This window comes from Capsicum annuum, chromosome 10 (assembly GCF_002878395.1).
Source record: "Capsicum annuum cultivar UCD-10X-F1 chromosome 10, UCD10Xv1.1, whole genome shotgun sequence".
Classification (NCBI taxonomy): Eukaryota; Viridiplantae; Streptophyta; class Magnoliopsida; order Solanales; family Solanaceae; genus Capsicum; species Capsicum annuum.
The window spans coordinates 89,196,193-89,219,591 of record NC_061120.1 but is presented as its reverse complement, the minus strand read 5'-3'; the positions used below and the strand labels follow the sequence as shown (position 1 = coordinate 89,219,591).

Below are 23,399 nucleotides of genomic sequence, written 5' to 3'. Positions count from 1 at the left end.
TTAAAATTCTCATATGGGCATCGATAAATCTTTCTACTAATATCTAAAGTAGCTTAAATCCTTTCGCCGTGATCAAGCCTAACTCTAAATCATAAAATACAACACGCTACACCACGATATTATTCTAAACCATATGATTCAACCTTCTATATTTTTTTATAATCACATCCTAAGTATAATGTGCCCTACCACTTCAATGACTAACTCTGAACTCTTACTATGAATTCACTAACGCATATTACGTTCCTCCACTTATATCCCAACATGTCATTCAAGCCTATCTTTATAACCACATATGAAATTCAACGCAACATTAATCAAGACATACTTCATATATTCTCCAAACCACCATCAATACAACTCCCACGTGCAACCCCAAGAACATACACACAGAAATTTTCCATTAATCATCATATGTATCAAAAACTTGGCCCCAAATTTCACTTCACACTTGTGGACTTATCTAAAACAAGCATACAATGATCTTCCATCAATAAGAAACATTCACTCATCACCACTATCATTACATAAGGAGTCATCAAAAGGTTAGAACATAAAACCTTGAAGCATGGAAGGATATTATATGAGATTTGACACTTAACTGAGGCCTGAAGAATAACAAATCAACATCAGGGATTTATCAAAGTAAATCTAAATTGAGGGCATACATGGATATAAGCTGAATTTTTGCCAATCATTTGGAGTATAGCATAAGTTATAGGAACTGAACATACTATAAAGCGTGAGTACATGAGTCATGAGCTGCATGACCTCAATTTGGAGTTCATAGCATATGGAATGTGATTCCGACTACTGAATGAACTAGAACTCCTCATTTTGGAACTGGAAGAGTACATGATTCTCTATCATATGCATGAACATGAACTATGATCATAGAACTAAAACGTAAGGCATGAGTAGGTATTGGGATAGCTGAAAATTACTGAGACAAGAATGGGTTGAGTCCCACCCTCACTTTTTTATGTTCTATATCATACTGAAAATACTATTAGAATCTGAGAGTCTAACTTGGTTACTTGTTTTATCATCTCCCTCTTAGCTTTAAGCCATCATCTTAAGTTCGAGAGATCCCTTACTAGACTCTAAACTGAACTACACTCACTGCACTCTGGAGTCTGGAATGCGAAAATACACGCAATTAATAGAACTTAACCCAAATGACCACACTTGAAAGTGGAAAACCCACTGTTAATACTACCTTCTGAGATACACTCTATCTTTCTATAGCCACAAATAGTCATCATATAACACTTACTAACTTTGAATCTTCATGAATATCCCCATAGTTGAAGTGCACACCCTCTAGTGTTTCTACTCTTATTTCTATTAGTTCAACCTTCAAAACTCAAACTTAGATTCTAACACTTAACATGGATATCACCAAGCCTTTGATGAACCATACTTCTTCCGTCATAGCCTACCAATATCGCGACCTCAAACTTATATCTCTCTACTATGAGGATTAAGATCATATCAAAAGGCTCAACACTATCAGTTAAAACTCCATAACTTGTCCATTTAGAACACCGTGTACCATCTACTAGTATTTCTCTACCTAGCAACTCAACGGTACTACTAGCCACACGCAACATGTAGTATCCTTAGAAAAATACCACAACCTCATATCACCTTGGGCATACTTCTACATCATACATACAACATCATACTTCATTACGAATCAAATAAACTTAAGCTCTTGCATATACCATTCAAGCCTATTAGATCACTTCTATATAACTTGTATCATTAACCAAGAAATTATCACATCCATCTTCATGGACATCAACTGTTCAAACTTAATGTCTAGTGCTAAACATGATTTACAACCCAACCTTACACATAATTCTCGCAAAATATACATCATTAATCTTAAGACACTATCTTACAACCACATTCTACATTTGAATTCAAGTTTATAGTCTAGCATCAATCATCTACCATCAATGAAAAATGCAACATAATATACAAGTCCACCAAATTGGCACATCCTACCCAAATACCTTATTTTATCTAGCTACTACCCACGACTAAAACATCTTTATGACATTACTACTATACCTCAAAAATCTACTACATACCTTCTCATAAATAGTACTAGTTTACAACTACCAACGTATAGAAGGTCAAAGGGTAAAGTCCACAAACAACCTTGAGTCTATAATTATAATTTACTTGCTAATCTATCCATTTTCATACTTCAATCAACAACAATTCACCTTACTAATAACTCCTTCCCTACAGTTTACTAAACTAACACACAAGGATGTATCACTTTATTATCAACTCAATCTTATGCAAAAAAATTTGGCTATACATATATTCAATAATCTTCCCTTACCACTTTTCTTGCCATTACACCTCTAAACCCCCAGTTCCAACCAACACAAGAACAACAATATGAATAACAAGTTTCTAGTGAATCGAAATAGACCTCACACGGCTTCACTAGACTTTGATTTTGTGTTTTGAACAAGGAAATGAGATGAATAATAAGGCAACTATGTTAGTGAATCGAAAGAGCCCCACACAGCTTCACTAGACTTTTAGTTTCAACAACACAATGATAATTAGATTACAAGAGATAGAAACTTGACACACAATATTCAATGGTCTAAGAATACATATCTTACTCTGTATAAATAAAAATCTGAGTCAAACACTTCCCCCACAGACTACATACAATCCACACATACTACTAACTACCACATTAGTCTATCATTATAAAGGGATAAATTATCCTCAAACATCGGTTATCCAACTAAAATATTTGTTTACACAAAAGTCACCCTCACTCTAACTTCTAACTTTGTGATTTCACATCACCAACTTCTTGGTCCAACATCACTACCAATAGGTCATGACACCGATACTTAACTTATACTACTACTCGGGTGGAAATACAGTTCCAACATTCTGGTACATATCATCCCCCTGAAGCATGACATCTACAATACAAATTCTGAAAAGGAATGAACACACTTAATACTGCAGGCTGAAAAGCATGATCTCATCAGAATCAAAGTTCACACTAGAATCAATACACTCTGAAGCACTAATGGACTCTTCTCAAGCCCTTGCACAATTTTAAAATCTTATATGGCTCAATCAGAAAGGACCAGACCATTTAGACTCTAAACTTCTAAAATTGAATCACCCTAATAATGAGACATATCTAAGCACATTAAAGTAAGGAAATAATTGGGATAACTTTACTTTCGTATGGCCGACACCATAGCACGAATTAGAGTATGAAAGAGGAATATTCTGACTCCATAGCATGAATAAGAACATGAAGAAAGGGGGATATTCCTAAATGCCTTGTAACCTCCTGCTTATAAGTGTGGCGTGCTACACACCCATAAATAAGACTCTACCCGACGCAATTTTGCAGACACCCTAAGACCATGAACCATTCTTTGATACACAATTTGTCAAACCCAAACTGAGGCCCTGGCCAAGATGGACATCTCAAACCATGAAGGCCCAGACGCCCTACTTTATCTGGTAATCATGCACAATATTCGTATAATAAAAGAAAATGCAAAAATATAATTTAATACAGAAACATGGTCAAAACTCTTGGTTCAGTTTAACAATAAGGAATGAAATCCTAAATCAACTAAACAACATGCGAAACAGTTTGCGAAATCTCTACTACATAATCAAGTGACAACTGTCTGAAAACTGGGACAAAGTCCCCAGTACACCAAAACAAATGGAATGACATAATCTAAAATAAATAAGTCTGTTGGAACAAACAACGCTCACCACTACACAGATCACTTCTCTCTGAAATACTCTACTGCTTAGCTCGACCCCTAGATTGAGCCTCCGAACCTGGAGGTTAGGGGGTCAATACAGATGTACTGGTACGCAGAGCGAATCCAAAATAATAATTTATATTCAACATATATCAGAGCAATTTAAAATAGTTCATAAACATATCGTAAAGTAAGAAATCATAAACTTAAAGTTATCATAAGAGAGGGATTTCATAAGTTGTGCTCTCAAACAATCTTCATACATATACATATACATGTAAATCAATTTAAAGGGGGAAAAGGGCCTAAAGACCAAATCAATAGTACAATTAAACATTCATAATGTATAATAAAATCATGTATTTCAAAACCCCTTTTCTAAATTCATGCTTGATAATCTTTATATCATGTTCTAGTGTTTACAAGCCCATGTAGTTTTTAGGATAAACCCCACGTATCTTAGATTATGAACTTTGGATGAACACTTGCTTTTGGGACTCTATTTGTGCTTTTGATGGATGATGCTTGAAGATCTTAGTTTGGGGATTCTAATTCTTGAATAAATTTTGGAATTTAATGGTGAAATTTTGAGGGATCTTGAATCTTAGGTTGAGGCCCTAGGGTTTGGTTCTTGAGAGTATTTGAGAGAAAGGAGTGTATTTTTGGTGAAATGGGGGTTGAATTCAGTATTTATGGAGTTATGGGGTGAAGGAAAAATACCAAAATACCCCTCCAAAACCGTTTAGGAAATTCTGAAATTTAAAGGTTACGACCCTGGCTGATAGGTCGTCACATATGTGATAGCTTATCACACCAGGTCATCACTCAGAGGCTGATTTTTGTGAGTTACTACCTTGGGCTGACGACATGGATGATAAGTCGTCACATATGTGATAACTTATCAGCTCAGGTCGTCACTTGTTGACAGATAGACATGCTGAAGTAAAATGGGTATAACTTCTTGCTCTGATCTCGAATTTAGGAAAACTTGGTATCGTTGGAAAGCTAATTCAAAGAGCTTTAATTTGATATATAGTAGGCCATCCAGTTTGTCATATACAAGGATTTATTTTCAATTGAATCTGACCCAAGTTTTGACGCTCACTCAAACTCGAACAATAGGAAGGCTTTCAACTCGTCCTTGAGTTTGGGGACCTCTATGATCTCAATTTATTCTCAAATATGTTCCCACACTACATAATTGATTAACATGCTAAATTTACATAGGATATATGGCTTTTGGATCATCCACACATAGAAACGATGATTTTTCGTTCTAACCCAAAATACGGGGTGTTACACTAAGCTCCTGGATAGTTTCCTTGTTTTAAATCGAAGTGCTATGAAATCACGACACATTAGATTCTATGCACTAGATATTAGTTGTGCACAAGATGATATCAATTTTTCTACCCAAAAATGAAGTTTCAGATCTAATAGAACTATCCAAATTGTCATCGAGCGTCCGAAATGTAAAATGTTGACCAAAGTTAAATTAATGGCTTTTAAAGCCTCAAATAGACTAAAATTCTCCCAAATCACTCTTGAAAGCCTTGAAAAGTGTGTCAACCATCCTCATACCTCAAATTTAACATATAACAATTACGAGGAAGGACAAAATGATGAAAATACATAAAATGAAAAAAATCATTCATAAAATGAAAAAATTGACATAACAGATTGTTACATTATCATCAATAGAAGCATATGGGGAAAGAAGTTTAAGATATATAGTGGCCTAAATATTTTTTATTGTTTTGTGTGAATAATTTTGAGTTGTTCTAGAAAATAGTGTTGTGCAAAACAAATAATATAATATAATATCTAAAATTGTTTCTAATTCTTTTAGCCGTTATAATAAAATCTTAAATTTAATAGAAGTACATCTCTACATCTTAAAATTTCAAAATGAGTTGTGAGTTTATGAAAAAGTATGAAACATAGGACATTTAACAGGTAACCATAGTTGCTTTATGAAACTTAAGAGTCATTTGGTAGAACTACAATGACAATATTGCTAATGCTATATATCCAAACATTAAGAGGAAATTATGTTAAAAATCTTGATATTCCAAGATTATAATTTTAGAACTAAAATCAGGATTATAGCCTCGATAAATTATTTCACCTTTTATACATTTTATATGAAATAAATTTAATCCAAAATTATCAGAGGAATAATCCACTGATTCTTTCAACCAAATAGCCCTAAAAATGTCTTATGTTGATATAAAACATGGGTTACTAAAATAGCACATAAAGGGATTTAATTTATTTTTTTCTTATTGGTGTAGAATATTGTTGATGTAAACAAAATTGCTCACTGAAAAATAAAAAAAGAACACCTAAACATAGGGCAAGTAGGCCATAATGACTTAAATTAATTGTGTAAATTAAATAATAGAAATCACCCCACCCCCACCCCTACTCCCCAACAAACTCTCGTCGGAAAAATTTTATTTTTTGAATTTGACTTATTGGTTTGGTGGCTATGATTTTAAATCAATTTAGTTGATCCGATATTCTTTTCAGTGAAAATGACTCCTATTCAACCATGAACACCCCTAGTCATATGAGCACAAAAATATTTAGCACTTCTTTTTTTTAAGCTCAAACACTTTATTTCTCTTACTAGGTAGTGATGGCCCGTGTTTCTCAGCCCAACATTAAAAGATTTTTGCAAGCTAAACACTACTATTTCCACATCGGTATTGCATGGTTGGCAAATGACAATCGTTCTTGATGGTTATGATTAAATTATATACACTGTATATCTACATGCTATACTATTTGTACAGTGCTACATTTTGTCTTTATTTGTACATAGTGTCTTGGCACCAGTACCTGAGAAAAAGAAGAGAAATGAATTAGGTCTCATCGAGGATTATTTAATTTGGGAGGTGTGATAATGCTTAACTTACACGTTAATTTAAGTGCAAGGCGGTCGTTGTTAATATAAATTCAACAAGAGTCGGGGTCAAATCCAAGAGGAACAATGTAAGTGGCGAATAAATAAGTTCGAAATAAAAGTACTTACTAAATTCAAACCTAGGATACAAATACTTGGGGATTTTCAATATTTTCAAAGATATAATTATTTTTGGGCTTCTAAAAGACTAACTCGAGACTAAGAATAACTAGAGAGTGAACAATTAGAAACAGATCTTGGAATTATGCTTTCCTAGGGGCAAGTTATACATGGAAACATGATGATTCGGTGCAAATTCTAATCGTTAACGATATGGTAGGCTAGGTTGAAAGTCTATGAGGCTAATTTGTCAAAAAAGTCTCAAAGACATCACTCATGAACACTTTCGAGTACCTAATGTGTGTGTGTGTCAATTAAAGTCACCCAACACCTCAATTGGGCATCCCTATTTCTAGGAAGATGCCCAAAACGTAGCCTACTCTCTTTTCACTCTTATTTCTAAGATAGCAAAAAGATAGTAAACTACACCCATTATTGTCCACTATTTCTTTGTCCCCCATAGCCCTCTTTCAAGGATGCCATGGGTTCCAAGAGTTCACTCACATCCCTCTTTCAAAGATGATGTGAGCTTTCAAGTTTTAGGTTGTCACCCACAAACCCATTTTGGGTGTTTGGGATTTTCACCCACAAACCCTAACTAATTTAACCAAGCAATAGTGAAACTCATCATAAACAAACTAGAATATTCACAAATAAATCACAACCCACACACAATTTCCCCCTATTCTAACATAATCCCAAGAGGAACAGCTAGCAGCTCATAAAGATAATAAACAAAAATATATCAAAATCTTGATCAATTTGATTCATGAAAAATAAAGAGAATACAAACCACACTTTAAATTCCAATAAATTCTCAATGGGATTTGTCAATTCTTCACTTAGGAGTCACTGTAATATCTTCTTATCTCAAGATTAATACAAATTTTTCTCCAAGCTCCAAGTGATACAAAAATCCTAAAATAAGGATAGGATAAAAATTTCTTGCCTATACAAAAATGATAAAGGGTTTGAGCCTTTAAGGAATTTAGGGTTGGCTAGAAAACATTACAAAATTACCTATGGGCATAACTTCGCATTGCCGCAATCGCTGAAGCTTTACCGTGAACGCGGCCACTGTGATCACGTTAAGAGCATCGCAATCATTTGACCTTGCTTGACTAGCTGCGATCAGACCGCAATAATAGTAACTACGTCTGATTTTCCTTTTCAGGTGTTATAGTTGCACTTCTTTTCTCCTTTATGGTCCTGATCAGATTAAATCTAACTCTTTTCTTCTCATAACCTGTATGCCTTCAGGATGTGAAAAATAGTACATTAAACCATAAATTTGTCTCATTCATATGTTTAAATCATAGTAGCGTACACAAATGTTGAGTGTAAATGAGTGGTAAATTCACCACTCATCAAACCCCAACTTAAATTTTTTCTTGTCCTCAATCCCCACTACCTCTTGCCATGAAACAATGCACATTTATGCCCAATTTTTATGACCCAATGATAACAATGACTCCAACTAGATTACTACCATATGTAGCTCTTCAGACATGGGCAAAACTATTCTCACGACACTCCCTCAACATGAAATGCGATTTCCAAGGATGAAAATGACTTTTGAAGAGCAACAATGTAGAAATCACTAATTCTCAAAAAGTGACTCACCTTTTTGGTCTTTACTCCACTATTCTCCATTTGCTCATTTTTTGGAAGGTGACAATATCACCTACCTCAAATTGCTCACATGTCTTCTCACAAGAAAGAAAATTTCACACACATCAATTTATCAATAATACAACAAGGTATTTAAATGCAAAACTCTCTCTCACACAAGGACTATCGATGCTAACAAGCATCTTGCCATAGGTTTGCCCCTATTTTTAATTGCCACTATAATGTATACACTTGGTCTCGAAGAATTTTTTGAGCTTGAAATATTAGTTCGAGGTAGGGTAGGATATCATTTAGGAACAAAGTAGCTATACTCCCTTGAACATCTACATTACACTTTTTTATCCAAATTTTTACCATGGGCCACTTCTATTGTTTTCACTCTTTACACATATACCTACTTTTATTATCTTGATTTACCCATCTTATGGAAAGCATTTTCTTTTTACCTTTTTGCATTGTATATTTCATGTTTTTCTTTCCTTTCTTGGGTCCCTTCTTTTTCCTATTCATTTGTTTTCAAAATTTAGTTCTTAGGCACTAACTTACAATCTTGTGGCCCAAAGTTACCTCTTACAATTTTCACCACCCTCAACATAGGCTTTTAGCATCTAGTTGCATTTTAAAGTTAAAGAAGGGTAGAGTTTAAAAGAGGGATAAAAATCGAACGGCTCAGGGCTTACAAAGTGTTTGTCAAAAAAGTCCCAAAGGCTCAAAGCGGGTAACTAGGGATAACATTTATGCACTGGTAGGCTTTTTAGGTTAGAGTGGACTTCCAAGTTCACAAGGATAGCCTAGGATAATCTCACCAACCAAATATAATAAAAAAATAGCCTTGAGGGACTAATAGGATAAGTTCTAGATGGTATAAGTATACATGAGATTCAAACAAATAAGCTCACCGCACATGGTATGGAAATTCGTCAAGGAGGCTCAATTGCCCCTCCTTTTAGTGACAAAAATGAAGTATCTAGTAATTTTCACAAGTCAAAAATTTGGAGTCACAAAAGGAGAAAAATAATTGTTACAAAGCCGCTCACGTACATGCCCTTAATTTTTAGAAAATTTAGGATGAAGGGGGGGTATTTTCTTTGCATTTGCACCATGCACAATTTGCTTATTATGGCACCAATCCAAGCCTTCGTCTCATATTTTGGCTTTCATAAGGACAATCATATGGCTACTCAGACTTCGCCATCGGTACAAGTGTGATCCCAAATCAAAAATGTCATACGTACTCAATTTTTTTTTTGCATTTATAGCCCCGATGCTATAGGTACTCATACATCCCGTACATCCGTGGCTCAAAAACCAATTACGACGAGTTTTCTTTAAGAATGTCATCACTTAATCTATCATAGGGAAAGGCTTGCCCAATATCATTATTAAAAGAGTTAGAAAACTAAAAACGAATACAATCAATTCAAAAAATTTCCATGCTTCGTGTGAACTAAATTAAAGTACTACAAACTAATAAGTACGCACAGGGGCAGGGCAACAACCTAAACTAAAAGACTCGTAGTGACCTCACTACATAACACAAAGGCATAAGAAGGGTTAAAGAGCTCCCTGAAACCACATTGATAACCATGTTGAAAGATGGACACAAATGCGTAATCATGACATGATTGGTGAGATCGCGATACCCCGATCACAATCCTCAAGCCGTAATCGCAGTATCTGAGGCATTCTGCTCCCCTATTTTACCCTATTTTCCTGCATTTCTTCCACACTTCGATGCTTGGCTTTCCCTGTTTTCGACCTCCAACCTACCTAAAGTATCGGCAAAACATTAAAATTTTGTGACTTATTCAAAATAAATAATGTAAACAAGAAAACAATGGGTTGCCTCCCATTAAGCACTTAATTTAACGTCGTGGCATGGCGCCTCTTTAACCATTATTTATTTCTCTACTTAGAGGATTCGAATTTCCTACCCAATTTTCTCTCAATACATTTTTTTAATGCGTTGGGAAAATGTAAGGGCACGACTAAACATGTTCTATCTTGCCACTTCCAGGACTTGAACCTTTTACCCAATTTTACATCAAATTTTCGAGTAGCTCATTGGGTATTGGTGAGAACATCAAGAATCCACTTGCTACAACTTGAATTTTGCATTTATTAACCTTCAAGTGGTGGGCTTCATTTTTTTCTCTTGGGATAGCAAACTCCAAAATATCTGAATCTTGTACCTCATCCCCACAATTCATGATTTTCTTGGGTGGTTCGATTTTCATCACGTCCAGCAAACACAATGTTGAAAAGTGGTTTGAATGAGTTTTCTTCCTAATTCTAGAGTCGTATTCCTCTTGACATTCTCATCTCGAAATGGACTAGAGCCTTCGAAAAGGATTTGCTTGGCTTCTTTTTTCGACTCTAGTACCATTTCCTCATTTTTGACATTATTTCCTACATTTGGTTTGGTTGGGAAATCATTAAGGATCCTTCAATATCAAGCTCACCATAATCTATGTGGCTTGACATCTTTTCTTCTTTAACCTCATTTTAAAGAGTGGCTATGTTCATGGTTTTTTAGATATCGAACTCATTACATACTTCTTTTATCCTTTTGATTTCCTTTTTATGTGCCCCCACGGATTGATACATAAGATATATGTTATCCCCCGTTGTTTTCACCCGATCTAAGATAATTTAAGGTATTGCTTCAACACCATTGTTTCTGACACGTTGTTCTACCATTTTCTCATCATAAGACCTATCAAACTCATTTGAAGAACTAGCATTTGGGTTAGTATAACGAGGGGAAGGGACATTTGAACATTGCTCTGATGTCCATCTTGACGAACACATAAGGAACAATTATTCTGATGTCCATCTTGACTAACACATAAGGAACAATCATACTCCCAAGAGGATAGAGATGCTGCACACATCTCTGTTCGAGGAGCATATCTACAATCTTGCAAAAAATAAAGTCTACCAAAATATGGACAAGGATTATCAAGATAAGATTTCCAACCAATTCATTCCAAGATGTCTTAGTAACAAATAAACAAAAATAAAAATCTACCTAACAAAAGTAACAAAAGAAAATCATAAATAAATATTTACAAGTTTGAACCAAAACAAGTAAGCTAAAATTTCAAACTAACTCAATATGCCAAATTGTTCCTCAACAACGGTGCCATTTTTTATAATGCTCAACATACATGTCAATTTAAGTGCAAGGCGGCCATTGTCAATATAAACCCAACAAGAGTTGGGGTCGAATCCACGAGGAAAAATATGAGTGGCGAATGGGTAAGTTCAAAATAAAAGTACTTACTAAGTTCATACCTAGGATACCAATATTTAGGGATTTTGAATGTATTCAAAGATATCATTATTTTGGGGCTTCTGAAAGACTAACTCGAGACTAAGAATAACTAGAGAGCAAAAAATTAGAAATGAATCTTGGGATTATGCTTTCCTAAGGGCAAGTTATGCATGGGAACATGATTCACCGCAAATTCTAATTATTAATGATCTGGTAAGCTAGGTTTAAAGTCCTTAAGGCTAGTTTGTCAACAAATTCTCAAAGATGTCACTCATTGAACCTTTCGAGTACCTATCAAGTTTGTCAATTAAAGTCACCCAACACCTCAATTGGTCATCCCTATTTCTAGGACGACGCCCAAAACATAGCCTACTCTCTATTCACCCTTAATTCTAATATAGCAAAAGATAGTAACCTATACTCATTGTTGTCCACTATTGACTTGTCGCCCATAGCCTTTTTTCAAGGATTCAATGGGTTCCAAGAGTTCGCCCACATCCCTCTTTCAAGGATGTTGTGCTCTTTCAAGAGTTTGGATTTTCACCCACAAACCTATTTTGGGTGTTTGGGGTTTTCACCTGCCAAATCCAACTAATTAAACCCAGAAATAACAAAACCCATCATCAACAAACTAGAATCTATACAAATACATCACAACCCACACACAATTGCACCCTGTTCTAACATAATCCCAAGAGAAAAAACCAGTAACTCATAAAGATAATAAACAAAAATATACCAACATCTCTATCAATTTGATTCATGAAAAATAAAGTGAATGCGAACCACACTTTAAATTCCGATGAATCCTCTATGGGATTTGTCAGTTCTTCACTTAGGAGTCACTCTAGTATCTTCTTATCTCAAGATTAGTACAAATTTTGCTCCAAGCTCCAAGTGATACAAAAATCCTAAACTAAAGGATAGGATAAAAATCTCTAGAATATCCAAAAATGAGAATTGTTTGATCCTTTAAGGAATTTGTGGTCGACTGGGACAAATTAGAAAATTGCCCTTAAGCATAATCCCGCGTTGTCGCGATCGCTGAAACTTGACCGCGATCGCATTAAGAGCACCCCTATAGAGTTCATTTGACATGGCTTAACTAGCCATGATCGCAGCCCTCAAACTGCGATTACGGTAACTGAGGCTGATTTCTGCTCTAGGTCTTCCAGCTGCACTTCGTTTCTCCATTTTGATCCTGATCAGCTCAAATCAACCTCTTTTCTTCTCATAATCTGTATGCTTGTAAGATGTGGAAAATAGTGCATTAAACCACAAAATTTTTCTATTCATACATTTAAATCATAGTAGTGTGCTCGAATACTGAGTGCAAATGAGTGGTAAACTCACCACTCATCAAGATGCTATAGCAAGAAAGTCTAAAACACTACTAACAATCTATGAGTCAGAACCTGTGATATTCTGACTTGAAATGGATCTCGCCAGCTTTGCAAAAATCTTCGTGTATAGATTCTGAGGAAAGATTTGCAGCCTCGGGCTTGATTCAATACCTGAATATTTTGCAACCAGCTACAGGCATCTTCCAATAGCTCTCAACCAGCTTGAGGTGTTGGGCAACTGTCTCAGATCACCACCTTGGGAGAAGTTCAACATACTTTCCACTGGGTATGAAAATATACTCAATTGCAAGACGAACCTCCTACACGACACATAAATGTCCATTCCATCAATTGAGTTTCTAATGTGCGAAACCACACTCCTTGGTTGTGATAATTTTGCATATTTTGATCAAAGTTAAAAATTTGTGTGATGATCATCCACCAATTATATTCCCATTACCTTCTGATAGAAAGCTATACTTAAAAGTAAATGGATAATATCTCTCCCTTATAAATGCTAGATACACTAACACACATAAATCCTGGAAGTTAAATAGGCAAACCTCTAAGGCATCGATCTCCTCCAATGTAATTTCTTCTTTTTTTACCTCGTCTTGAGTTTCAATATTGAATGAATCTTTTAGTTCTTATTTTGAGTGAAGAGAATCCATTCCAAGAACCATACGGCACCATTTACGCCATGGTATTTAACTGCATAATAAGTAAAGAAGTGGTAATTGCAAAATTGCAGATAATCTTGGGCAAGAGACAAAAGGTAAACCTTGAGCGTCTTACCCAGCCAAGAAAGAAAAATGGAGGTCTCTTAATTCACAACAATATAGAATGCCAAGTTGTGATGACTCGTTTACTTTCGATGTCATTCTCAAATCTTTTCTCTGAAAATACACTACTTTTAGAGAATTCAAGCAACATAGTTAGAAGATCATGTGATTTTGACCCAAAACAACTAAATATGTAAGTTAAGGGCATTAAGGATACCTTTACAACAAAGACAGGCCCTAATAAAATTTGGCAACGCTACGAATCCAAGAGATCTGCTTCATTTCAGCACTAGATGCTAGAATAGCATCTACAATACCAATATCATCTGTTACTTCAATATCCTCCTCTAGCCCCATACACGTTGCAACTTAGAATAGATCAGCTTCTTAAATCTATAATAAGCCAGAAATAGATTAGCCTCGGATAACAACTTCACAATAAGATGCAAAAGTTGTGTTTCAGTCTATAACTTAAAGAACAAAAACCAACGAACAGAGCTAGAATCTTACTAATAAATCCAAGTCCTTTCAAATAGTCAGGTGTTTTGACTTGATACAAGATTTTGTGGATGCTTGCTAAAATAAGCAAATTCTTGAGCTATATCACTATCATGCACCATATATGACACTCAAAATGTCAAAGAGTAAATAAGTTCTAAAACACCAAGTGTAGATCTTTTCTTTAAGTAAACTTTTCAATTACAATGGTTTTTGAAGTACAGCCACAACCAGAAGTGCTACCTTGCATAAAGGAACAAAAAATCATTATGCACAAAAATAGGGAAAAACTATATCCTTAAATCATCTTGACATAAGGGAAACATCTTGTGACATCTGGTTAAACATTGCTCTAAGTTGTAGGTTCGAAACTTAGACGTGACATTCGTACATATTTTTGAGTTCCTATGATAAATTATCGTATAACATATTTGCAACCTGATTAACTGAAATGCTCTTTATCGAAGTAAACTAAACCCCCATTTACTTCTAAGTCCTGATAACATATATATTATGATATGCAAAAGATAACAATGTATGCTTAGAGAAGTCAATAACAAATAGAAAGACTATAGTTAAGTGCCATAAGTAAAACTTTTGAACAATAACTAGTAAAAGATGCACGTGCCTGAATCTCCCTCACAACCTCAACATGCTTCCTCACATTGGGGGAGATTTTCAAGAGCATCTGAGTGCTTCCTGATAAGATCCTACGCATCTGAGTGCTTCCCAGTAAGATCCTGAAGTTTAATCTTCAAATACAAACCACAACGTCAGCTAACTTACAACACAAATGACAAATAGAACATACTAAAAGACTCACTTTGAGTACTGTGAAGCATCTTTAAAGTGCAAAATTAGAGAGGAAAAGTAAGAAATAATAAAATACAAATTAAAACTATAGAGATTCAGATCTGTAGAAAACAAGTCAAAGCAAAATTTAGTGCCAAGATCTATACAGATTGAAAAACAATATAATATCTCAAAAATACAAAGAATAATAAAAGAGATGCAAAAGCGAAGGTAAATACCTAAAGTTGAAGAATAACAGCAAAGAACAAGAGAAGAATATATAGTAGTAGTAATTAATAATTTATCAATATGAATAATGAGTCGTTGAGAAGGATATATACTGTAAAGTCTCGGTTGGTTTCAATACAGCTAACTATTTAACTCATGATAGGATTAATTTTGAGCTAACAGTCAAAAGCATATTTGAAGTACCATTTTCATACTAATTTCACATTTTAACTATCAATTATTTTTTTTTATATAATCATCGATGTATTAAAATACATGACTTCGAACTTGACTAGATTAACTATAAGCTTTTTTCTTTCATAGCTAAACTATCATTGACTACTCAATTAGGTGTCTTTAATATATAAATGGTCGCTGATAGTTCACGTAAGAAATGAAAGCAACTGATAGTTAAAGTGTGAAACTCACAAAAAAAATAGCTTAGATGTGTATTTACCTATTATCCCTTTAACTTTATACTTTTTCCTAATATATTGATTTTACTTTTAAGTGAGTGTTTTATGGAGAATATCAATAAGTAGTATGTTAGAGATTGATTAAATTTGACCCAAAAAAAAAAAAAAAAAAATTAACCAAAAAACAAAGATAAATCTTAAACAAGGATGGGTCTAGAGGTATGGTAGGAGAAAATTACGAGAAAATGTTAAATTGGGCAAGTAGGGTGCACAAAACCATTGGCCCCTGGCAAACATAGCTAAACTGGGTAGTTAGCTTGGCGAAAAAGAGGACAGGCATAGGTAGTCTCACCAGTTGTCTTTTTGCCATGGTGATACACGTGATCTGGAGAGAATGAAATTTACAAAGGTTCCAGCAAGGACACTATGATCCAAACAGCGTGTGTAGAGAATTAGCTCTATTTCTGCATACTAGAGATCGCAAACTACAACAATGGAAGGCTATTCTACAGCAGCTGAATACGTATCCTTGACATAAAGCTAGTGCTAAATGGAGGCTGATATGATAGATTTTCACATTGTATTAGATATGTCGCATGTATATTTAGTAACTAGCATAGTTTAATTTTGTCAAATTATTGAGAGACAGGAGGTCTGCTCCTGTCGAGAGATTGTATGCACATTTTGGTATTAAATAAAATTATTTATTTACAACAACAACAAAAAAAAGTCTTCACGGCTGCCTATCTTATTTACACCCATAGTAGAATCAGAGTTCTTATTAAAGAAATTTAAAATATCAGTATCTAAAAGATAATTTTAATTACATACATACATATATATACATACATACACGCACACGCGCGCGCACACACACATATATATATATATAAAATTTAATATTCCGGCAAAATAAATTTGGTGCCAGTAGCCTACTATCACGAACCAAAATACAATACCTGATGATACGTGTCACACCCTCCAATACAGGTAAGCCTATCACAACCCAACTAGATAATCAAAGTAAATTAGAAGTGGAAGAAGAAAAGTAGAATAAATCCCATAATACGAAAGGTGAAATAGAAATTTCAAGATACATTCTAAGTTTGATTGTCATTGATACAAGTCTTTAATATAGAATAATAAAGTGATCAGTCTAAAATATCTTAAAATGTGAAAAGAAGTACAAGATACAAAAGGAGATATCAGGTAACTATAAAATTCGTCAATCACTACCTCGAACCCCACATTTCTAACACTGAAAGAATGTATTTTACTATCTGCAATCGAGTTAATACTTACATGGGGTATAGAAATTAACAAAAAGGGAAAAAAAAACAAGTATGAGTATGAAATATGCATAATCAACAAGTATTATCGATAACCGACGCTAATTCAAAGTGACAACGAGAACCACCATATCAACTACTGAAGATTTTTTCAAAAAGATCTATAACCGATAAATACTCCACTTCATCCTAGTAGGGTATTCCAATACAATAATCATAGGATTATCAATATATAGGGTAGATAGATAAGTCTAGATAAGTCAACACTACTCATTTTATGATCAGTAGTTAAGGAAATTCATTTATAAGAGAAACTTACTATCACAGTATATTAGTGAGAATGTATAATCATGTGTATATAGTGATACTAATAGCTGTGATACAAGTCTCACTAACCAAGCCATAGTCATTTTCCATGTCTCATAAATGTATCAACTCCACAAACCAACCAAGAAGCAGAATAAAATGATGTAATATAGTGAGCAGAATACAGAATACATAATATCATAAACAAAGTTCAATAATGGTAATTCGAGACAAAAGTAAACACTAAAAATAAAATATCAAACTATACCAAAAGAATACAATGCAATGCAAGTGATGCAATCCAATGTAATGATGATGGTGATGATGATGATATAAGTAATTGCATGACTTTCATATACACCTATCAAGCCTCATCACTTTGGAAAGAACCCATGGAGGATTCCCATCCCGTCTACTTTCATAATCTTAATCTTTTATCTCAATCAACTCGACCGAAAAATCCCTTGGTTTAGGAATTTTGTAAGGTGATTCATTTCTTTCAAAATCAATATTTCTCATATCTTAATCAACCCAACTGGAACATCCCTCGGTCTAGGCATTTACAAAAGTTATTTTTCAAATCAGTGTTTATTATTGGTACCAAATCTCATGAATATGTATGAATAAAATGAGGATATAATGCTCATAACTAATCAATATCGAGATAATAATCAATTCAATAAAAGTATAAATGCGTTCAAAATTAACTAAATACCGTAATAATTCATGATATAAGCCATTGCATGACACCGTTGGAATAAATAATCATGTAAGACATCAATAACATCATTTCCAACTCAAGCCCCTCTTTCAATTATCACTATAATGATAGAGATAAATAATGCTCACATAAGGCCTATAATAAGAAGTCAAGCCCCTACTCAAGTGACACAATAATAAATAAGGTAATATAATATACAAATAAGACCAACATAATCAATTCAAGCCCCCACTCGGGTATCACAAGAATAGTAATTTCACAAGTCAAAAATAATATTCACATGAACCCCCCACATGAGCAACATGAAAATAATAAACAAAACTACATTTTTATACTATTTCTCTTCTTTTCTAAATATGATATCCTTAGACTAAATAACTAAAATGTGAACTACGCTAGTTAATAGTATAAACTAATGAGAGATACTAACTCAGATAATCACCTCAACTATTACAAGTCTATTTATACTCTAAGTTCTTTGAGAACCCAAAAAATGGACAAACTTCTTTTCTTAGGAACACATACAAGCCCTCCCTTCTTGGTTCTCCTATATTTGAATCTTTCGAAACCACAAGAATACTTGGTTAGAACGGGATTCCAACCCAGCACCTTTTGTCAAGGGACTGCTAAGGTATTGTGAGACAGCCTGAGGTAGAGGGAAAAATATGAGGTATGCTATCACTTAGTCTAGCTTTTATGGAAGCTTTAAAAATTTATAGACTGGTTGTAGAGAGTCAAAAAGAATGAAGACTATTGATAAACAATTTCGATAAATTCGCTTATTTTATAAGAAATTCATATATGATTTCTAATCAGAAAAGATTAAACACAAGTAAAATCCACAGTAACATTTCAAGGGATAAATGTTTAAATTTTTGCAATTATTTTTTAACAAGGGTTGTTAAGTATCAAAAACTTATTACGCAGAATCCTAATTTTTAGTATGAGTTGAAGGCATAGGCATTAATCGATGAAATGACAGAATCCATAAAGATTATGCAACAGGCTTTAGAAGGAATTCCAGGAGGGCCTTACAAAAAAAATCAGAATGTAAAGTGTCCACTGTCTAATAGATAGGACAGAGGTCTTCTAAACCTTTGGTATAGATTCAAATCCTATTGGATGTAATTTATTTCCATATATATATATATATATATATATATATATATATATATATATATATATATATTTAGATTTTGATAGTGGTGTTCCGTTAAATATATGACTCATGCTCCTTTAGGTTCTTTAAATTCCTACTCTTCTTACTACAGGACGCTTACCTAGCAAATGCTTTGATCCAGCTATACCTAAAAATTTTCTGGTTCCCTCCAGCATTCCCCACTTGTTCGACTGTTACTGAACAGTTTTTGGATATCAAACAGACCTCCCCAGAAGGTAATTTTAATATGGCCAATTTTCCCCGTGAATTTTTTGATATTTTGCTTTCTTTGATGGATAGAATTTCTTTTTCTGTCGGAGGCGATGGAAGTGGTCCTAGCTTATTGTAAAAACCTTTAGGTGGATCGACTCATCAAGTTCCCATTGAAATAGGATCCACACAAGCAAAAACACTTGTCGACATCCCTTCTCTCCCACTTCACACCTGGAAACGCACTAATCCCATGCATACTGTATGGACATCTGGTCGCACAAATTGCATAGTATTTTCTAACCCCAATTATACCTTCAAAACAACAATAATAATATAATTATCCCTTAAAATGTCTCTATACCCTAATGAACACATTAAAATCCATACATGATTCAAGCTCGTAATTAGATAGCCACCATCAATTATGCAAGGTCAATAAGCCAAATATTTACAATCTATTCTAAACATCATGAAAAGTAGAAGAACTAATCACAGTAAGCAATTATCTAAGTACAATCCATCTAAAAAATCCTAACACCTGAAGGAATGCTCGTTATTTCAACAAAGAGCTACCCCAAATTCTAAATGATTCACAAAAATCAAATCAAAGAACATATAACACATAAGTACTTTGAAAATAGTTAAGGTATATCTTAACTTGCAGTTAAAGAAAATCCACAAAGCTAACAAATAGACCAAAGCATTATTCAGAAGCTTTACTACCTTGAATCAACTCAAACCACCACAATGAATCTAATCAAATATTAAATGTACATGTCAAAAAGAGTCCAATAATATCCATATTGACATATTTTGATTATGGATCTAAAATCACTTTAAAAGTCAGTTCCAAAAATACAATGGAAAAATTGAGATTTTATTTAAGAATCATGTACTCATACTCTTAGGGTTCTAAATATGAAATCTAACTAAAAATGAGTTGAAATTGAAGAAAATCTAATTTTATATTTTACTAGATAAAACCCCCAAAATTATTTGTCAAACACGGTCCAAAATGAGTAATTTAGAAAGTTTTTATCAAAATGTGTTTACTCATGATACGAAGACCTTAAATCACAAAAATCAGTGAAAATTCATTTCAAATAGACCTTCAAATCAAGAATTTTTTATTACATAACATTGAATTTCAAAACTCAACTTATAGATCAAAATCACCAAAAACGATGTGGATAATCTTGAGAATTGAAGAAAATAAAGGTAGAATTGCATATCTAAAGAATATGTGTGAAAAACACATTGAGAATCACCTAAAATAGAGTTTCCTAGAAATAAGATTTTGGATCGAAATGGAACATATATGTTGTCAAGGTGAAAATTTGTCCGTCGTTATCAATGATCAAGGTAGCACGATAGTAATGAAGGAATAAAATTTTGTTCATCACTCTTAGAAATTGTGATAGCGATGAAGGAACCAAATTTGCTCATCGCTATCAATGATCAAGATGTCGCGATAGCGATGAAGAAATTAAAATTTGTTCATTGTTATCAACGACCTTGATAGAGATGAAGGAAATAAATTTTTTTATTACCATCAACGACTAGTATGTCATGATAGTGATGAAGGAAATCAAAAAAAATTTCAATGCTATCAGCAACATTTTTGCACAAAAAATAATAAAAACTGTCAAATCTCAACATCTCCAGCTAACCCTAAAAATGCATTCAAAACCTCGTGAACACAATCCAACTATGCTACTAGGCTAACTTCGACATTTCAGACTTAGTGAAATTATATAATTTACAAAATGAGGTTATTTAAAATAAATTAACCCCTAAAACCCTGTTAGTATATTTTAACTAGCTTTTGTTTAAGGGGTCAAAATATAAAATAAAGGCTCTGAGCTCGAACTATCTATCTACTACTAACTCAAAATTGACATTGTAGATCTAATGGAACTATCAGATTCAACATCTGGTGATCGAATCACAAAATATTGACAGAAGTCAAACTATTCACTTTAAGACTATTCCAAAATCACAAACTCAAATAAATCACTTTTGAATGCATCGAGGACCATGTGAACCCTTTTCACCACCCATGAAAGATATAAAGCAACTACTAGGAAGGGCAAAATGGTCAAAATATAGAAAATTCTAGAAATTACTATAATGATCATTATATTTTTCACCACTAAAATTCACGTTCATCCTTAAATGTACAAACAAGAAAACTGTCAAAACAGACAAAGGATAGAAAATAACCTCATAAACCTCAAGTAATCACTCCAAAGCACAGTCACAACTACTGAACTACCGGTCTCTCTATGGAATTAGAAATCTTTCACACAATGACTCATAAACTCAGAACACTAGCATTCAAGGTTAAAATCAAAATAAAATTAAGATCCTCTATTTTCAAACTCCCTCTATAACCAAAAATTAACTCGATCACCATAGAAGTCATAAACATACCCATTTTGTCTAAATCTGCCAAAGACAATAGAATTCAATGAATGTACCATAAAAATAAAATCATCCTCAGACCCACAAAATGCTAAGGAACCGATAAAACCATATAGCCTTACACCAATATTCTAAATCTACCTATTCAAGGTTGATACCATACCTGTAGAAACGGACAATACCATATTTTTAAACAAAAGGTACTAAGTAGAAATTAATATCAAGGTCATACAAAGCCCCAAAGTCACACTTAGCATACTTAGGACACTATACCGTAGTCATATCCTTGTGCTTAACCCATGAGGCAAGACTCATTATAGAACTCTACATACCATAGGCATGAACACTCTAAATAGAACCAAATTTTATGCAATCCATTACAATAATCTACATAGTCCATAATACCCAGGTGGCATCAATCAACCTAAAGTCCTTAATAATCTAGTAGAATAAAGAGCCTCTTTGATCATACACATAAAGGGGCCTATCATATCTAGGAAAATCAATTCATAAAAGAAGTAAAAAAATTGCTATATCTTACTAAACAATGCCTAATCATAATCAATATTTGGGAAAAATCATCGCTAGACTCCTTGTAAGCCACTGATGAAACATATTGTAAGGACTTTAAATTTTCAACTCGCCTATAGCTAAATTCTAATTATATCAAAAATCCTTATGTATAGGTTCCTTATATTATTATTAACTCTCTCCCTAATAGGTGTTCTTTAACATAAGAATCATAGAATGATAACATATACCCTAATTACAACTTATAAGACAAAAATATTCCATTAAGTTGCCTAGCTACTAAAGTAACAAATGCTACAAGAAAGTACCCTTTCCATTTAGAACTCTTTACGAACCACAACAAGAATTCCTTACAAAATGAACTACTTTAAGTCTAATCAAAGAGTGTGTCAAAAACCATAAGTCTTTTCATGAAAACAAAGTCAATTACTAAGGACGTAACAACTGCAAGGCAAGAACGCCTGAAATTCTTCCTTTATCCAACTAGAATAACTTAATTGTAATATTTCCAAATTAGTTGTATCATAAGTCTGATCCTCGACAAAGCCTGTCTTGCCCAAATGCATTAGTATTCCTAGTCATTCCATGAGGTTGATCTCATAAAAAATACGCTAACGCAAACCACAGATATACCGATATGATTCTATAATACAAACTAACTTATCCATTCATAATATTGCTAATACCTACAGATAATCCCGTATAAGCCTACCAGTTGTAAGCTTCTTTTATTCATAACTCACCATCCTAACATTTGAATCACTTTTTTGACCCCAACTAATATCACAGCCCTTAAGTCACTATCTAAATTATCTTTAATAATCTAGATATACTAATACTTACAATTGATCCACCACTATCCCATAACATAGCCTTTGAGAATATTGTATCCAAATACATCAAAATCTATAATATCCAAAGAAATCATATCCTACAAAGTGATATACTCTAGATGAGTTATAACATAGGATTTACACA

The 23,399-nt window shown here is 33.7% G+C and overlaps 1 long non-coding RNA gene across 3 annotated transcripts; it reads right to left on the bottom strand.

The window, feature by feature from the left end:
* Positions 1-12,429: 12,429 nt before the first annotated feature.
* On the bottom strand, positions 12,430-14,237 carry LOC107845738. 3 transcript variants are annotated; one of them, XR_007045775.1, is made up of 5 exons: positions 14,062-14,237; positions 13,858-13,972; positions 13,626-13,773; positions 13,135-13,382; positions 12,430-12,957 (listed from the first exon to the last, which is right to left on the bottom strand). It is a non-coding gene; the product is annotated as an uncharacterized LOC107845738 (long non-coding RNA). The 3 variants fall into 3 exon arrangements; XR_007045774.1 differs by having other exon boundaries at positions 13,858-13,958; XR_007045776.1 differs by lacking the exon at positions 13,858-13,972.
* Between the last annotated feature and the right edge of the window lie 9,162 nt (positions 14,238-23,399).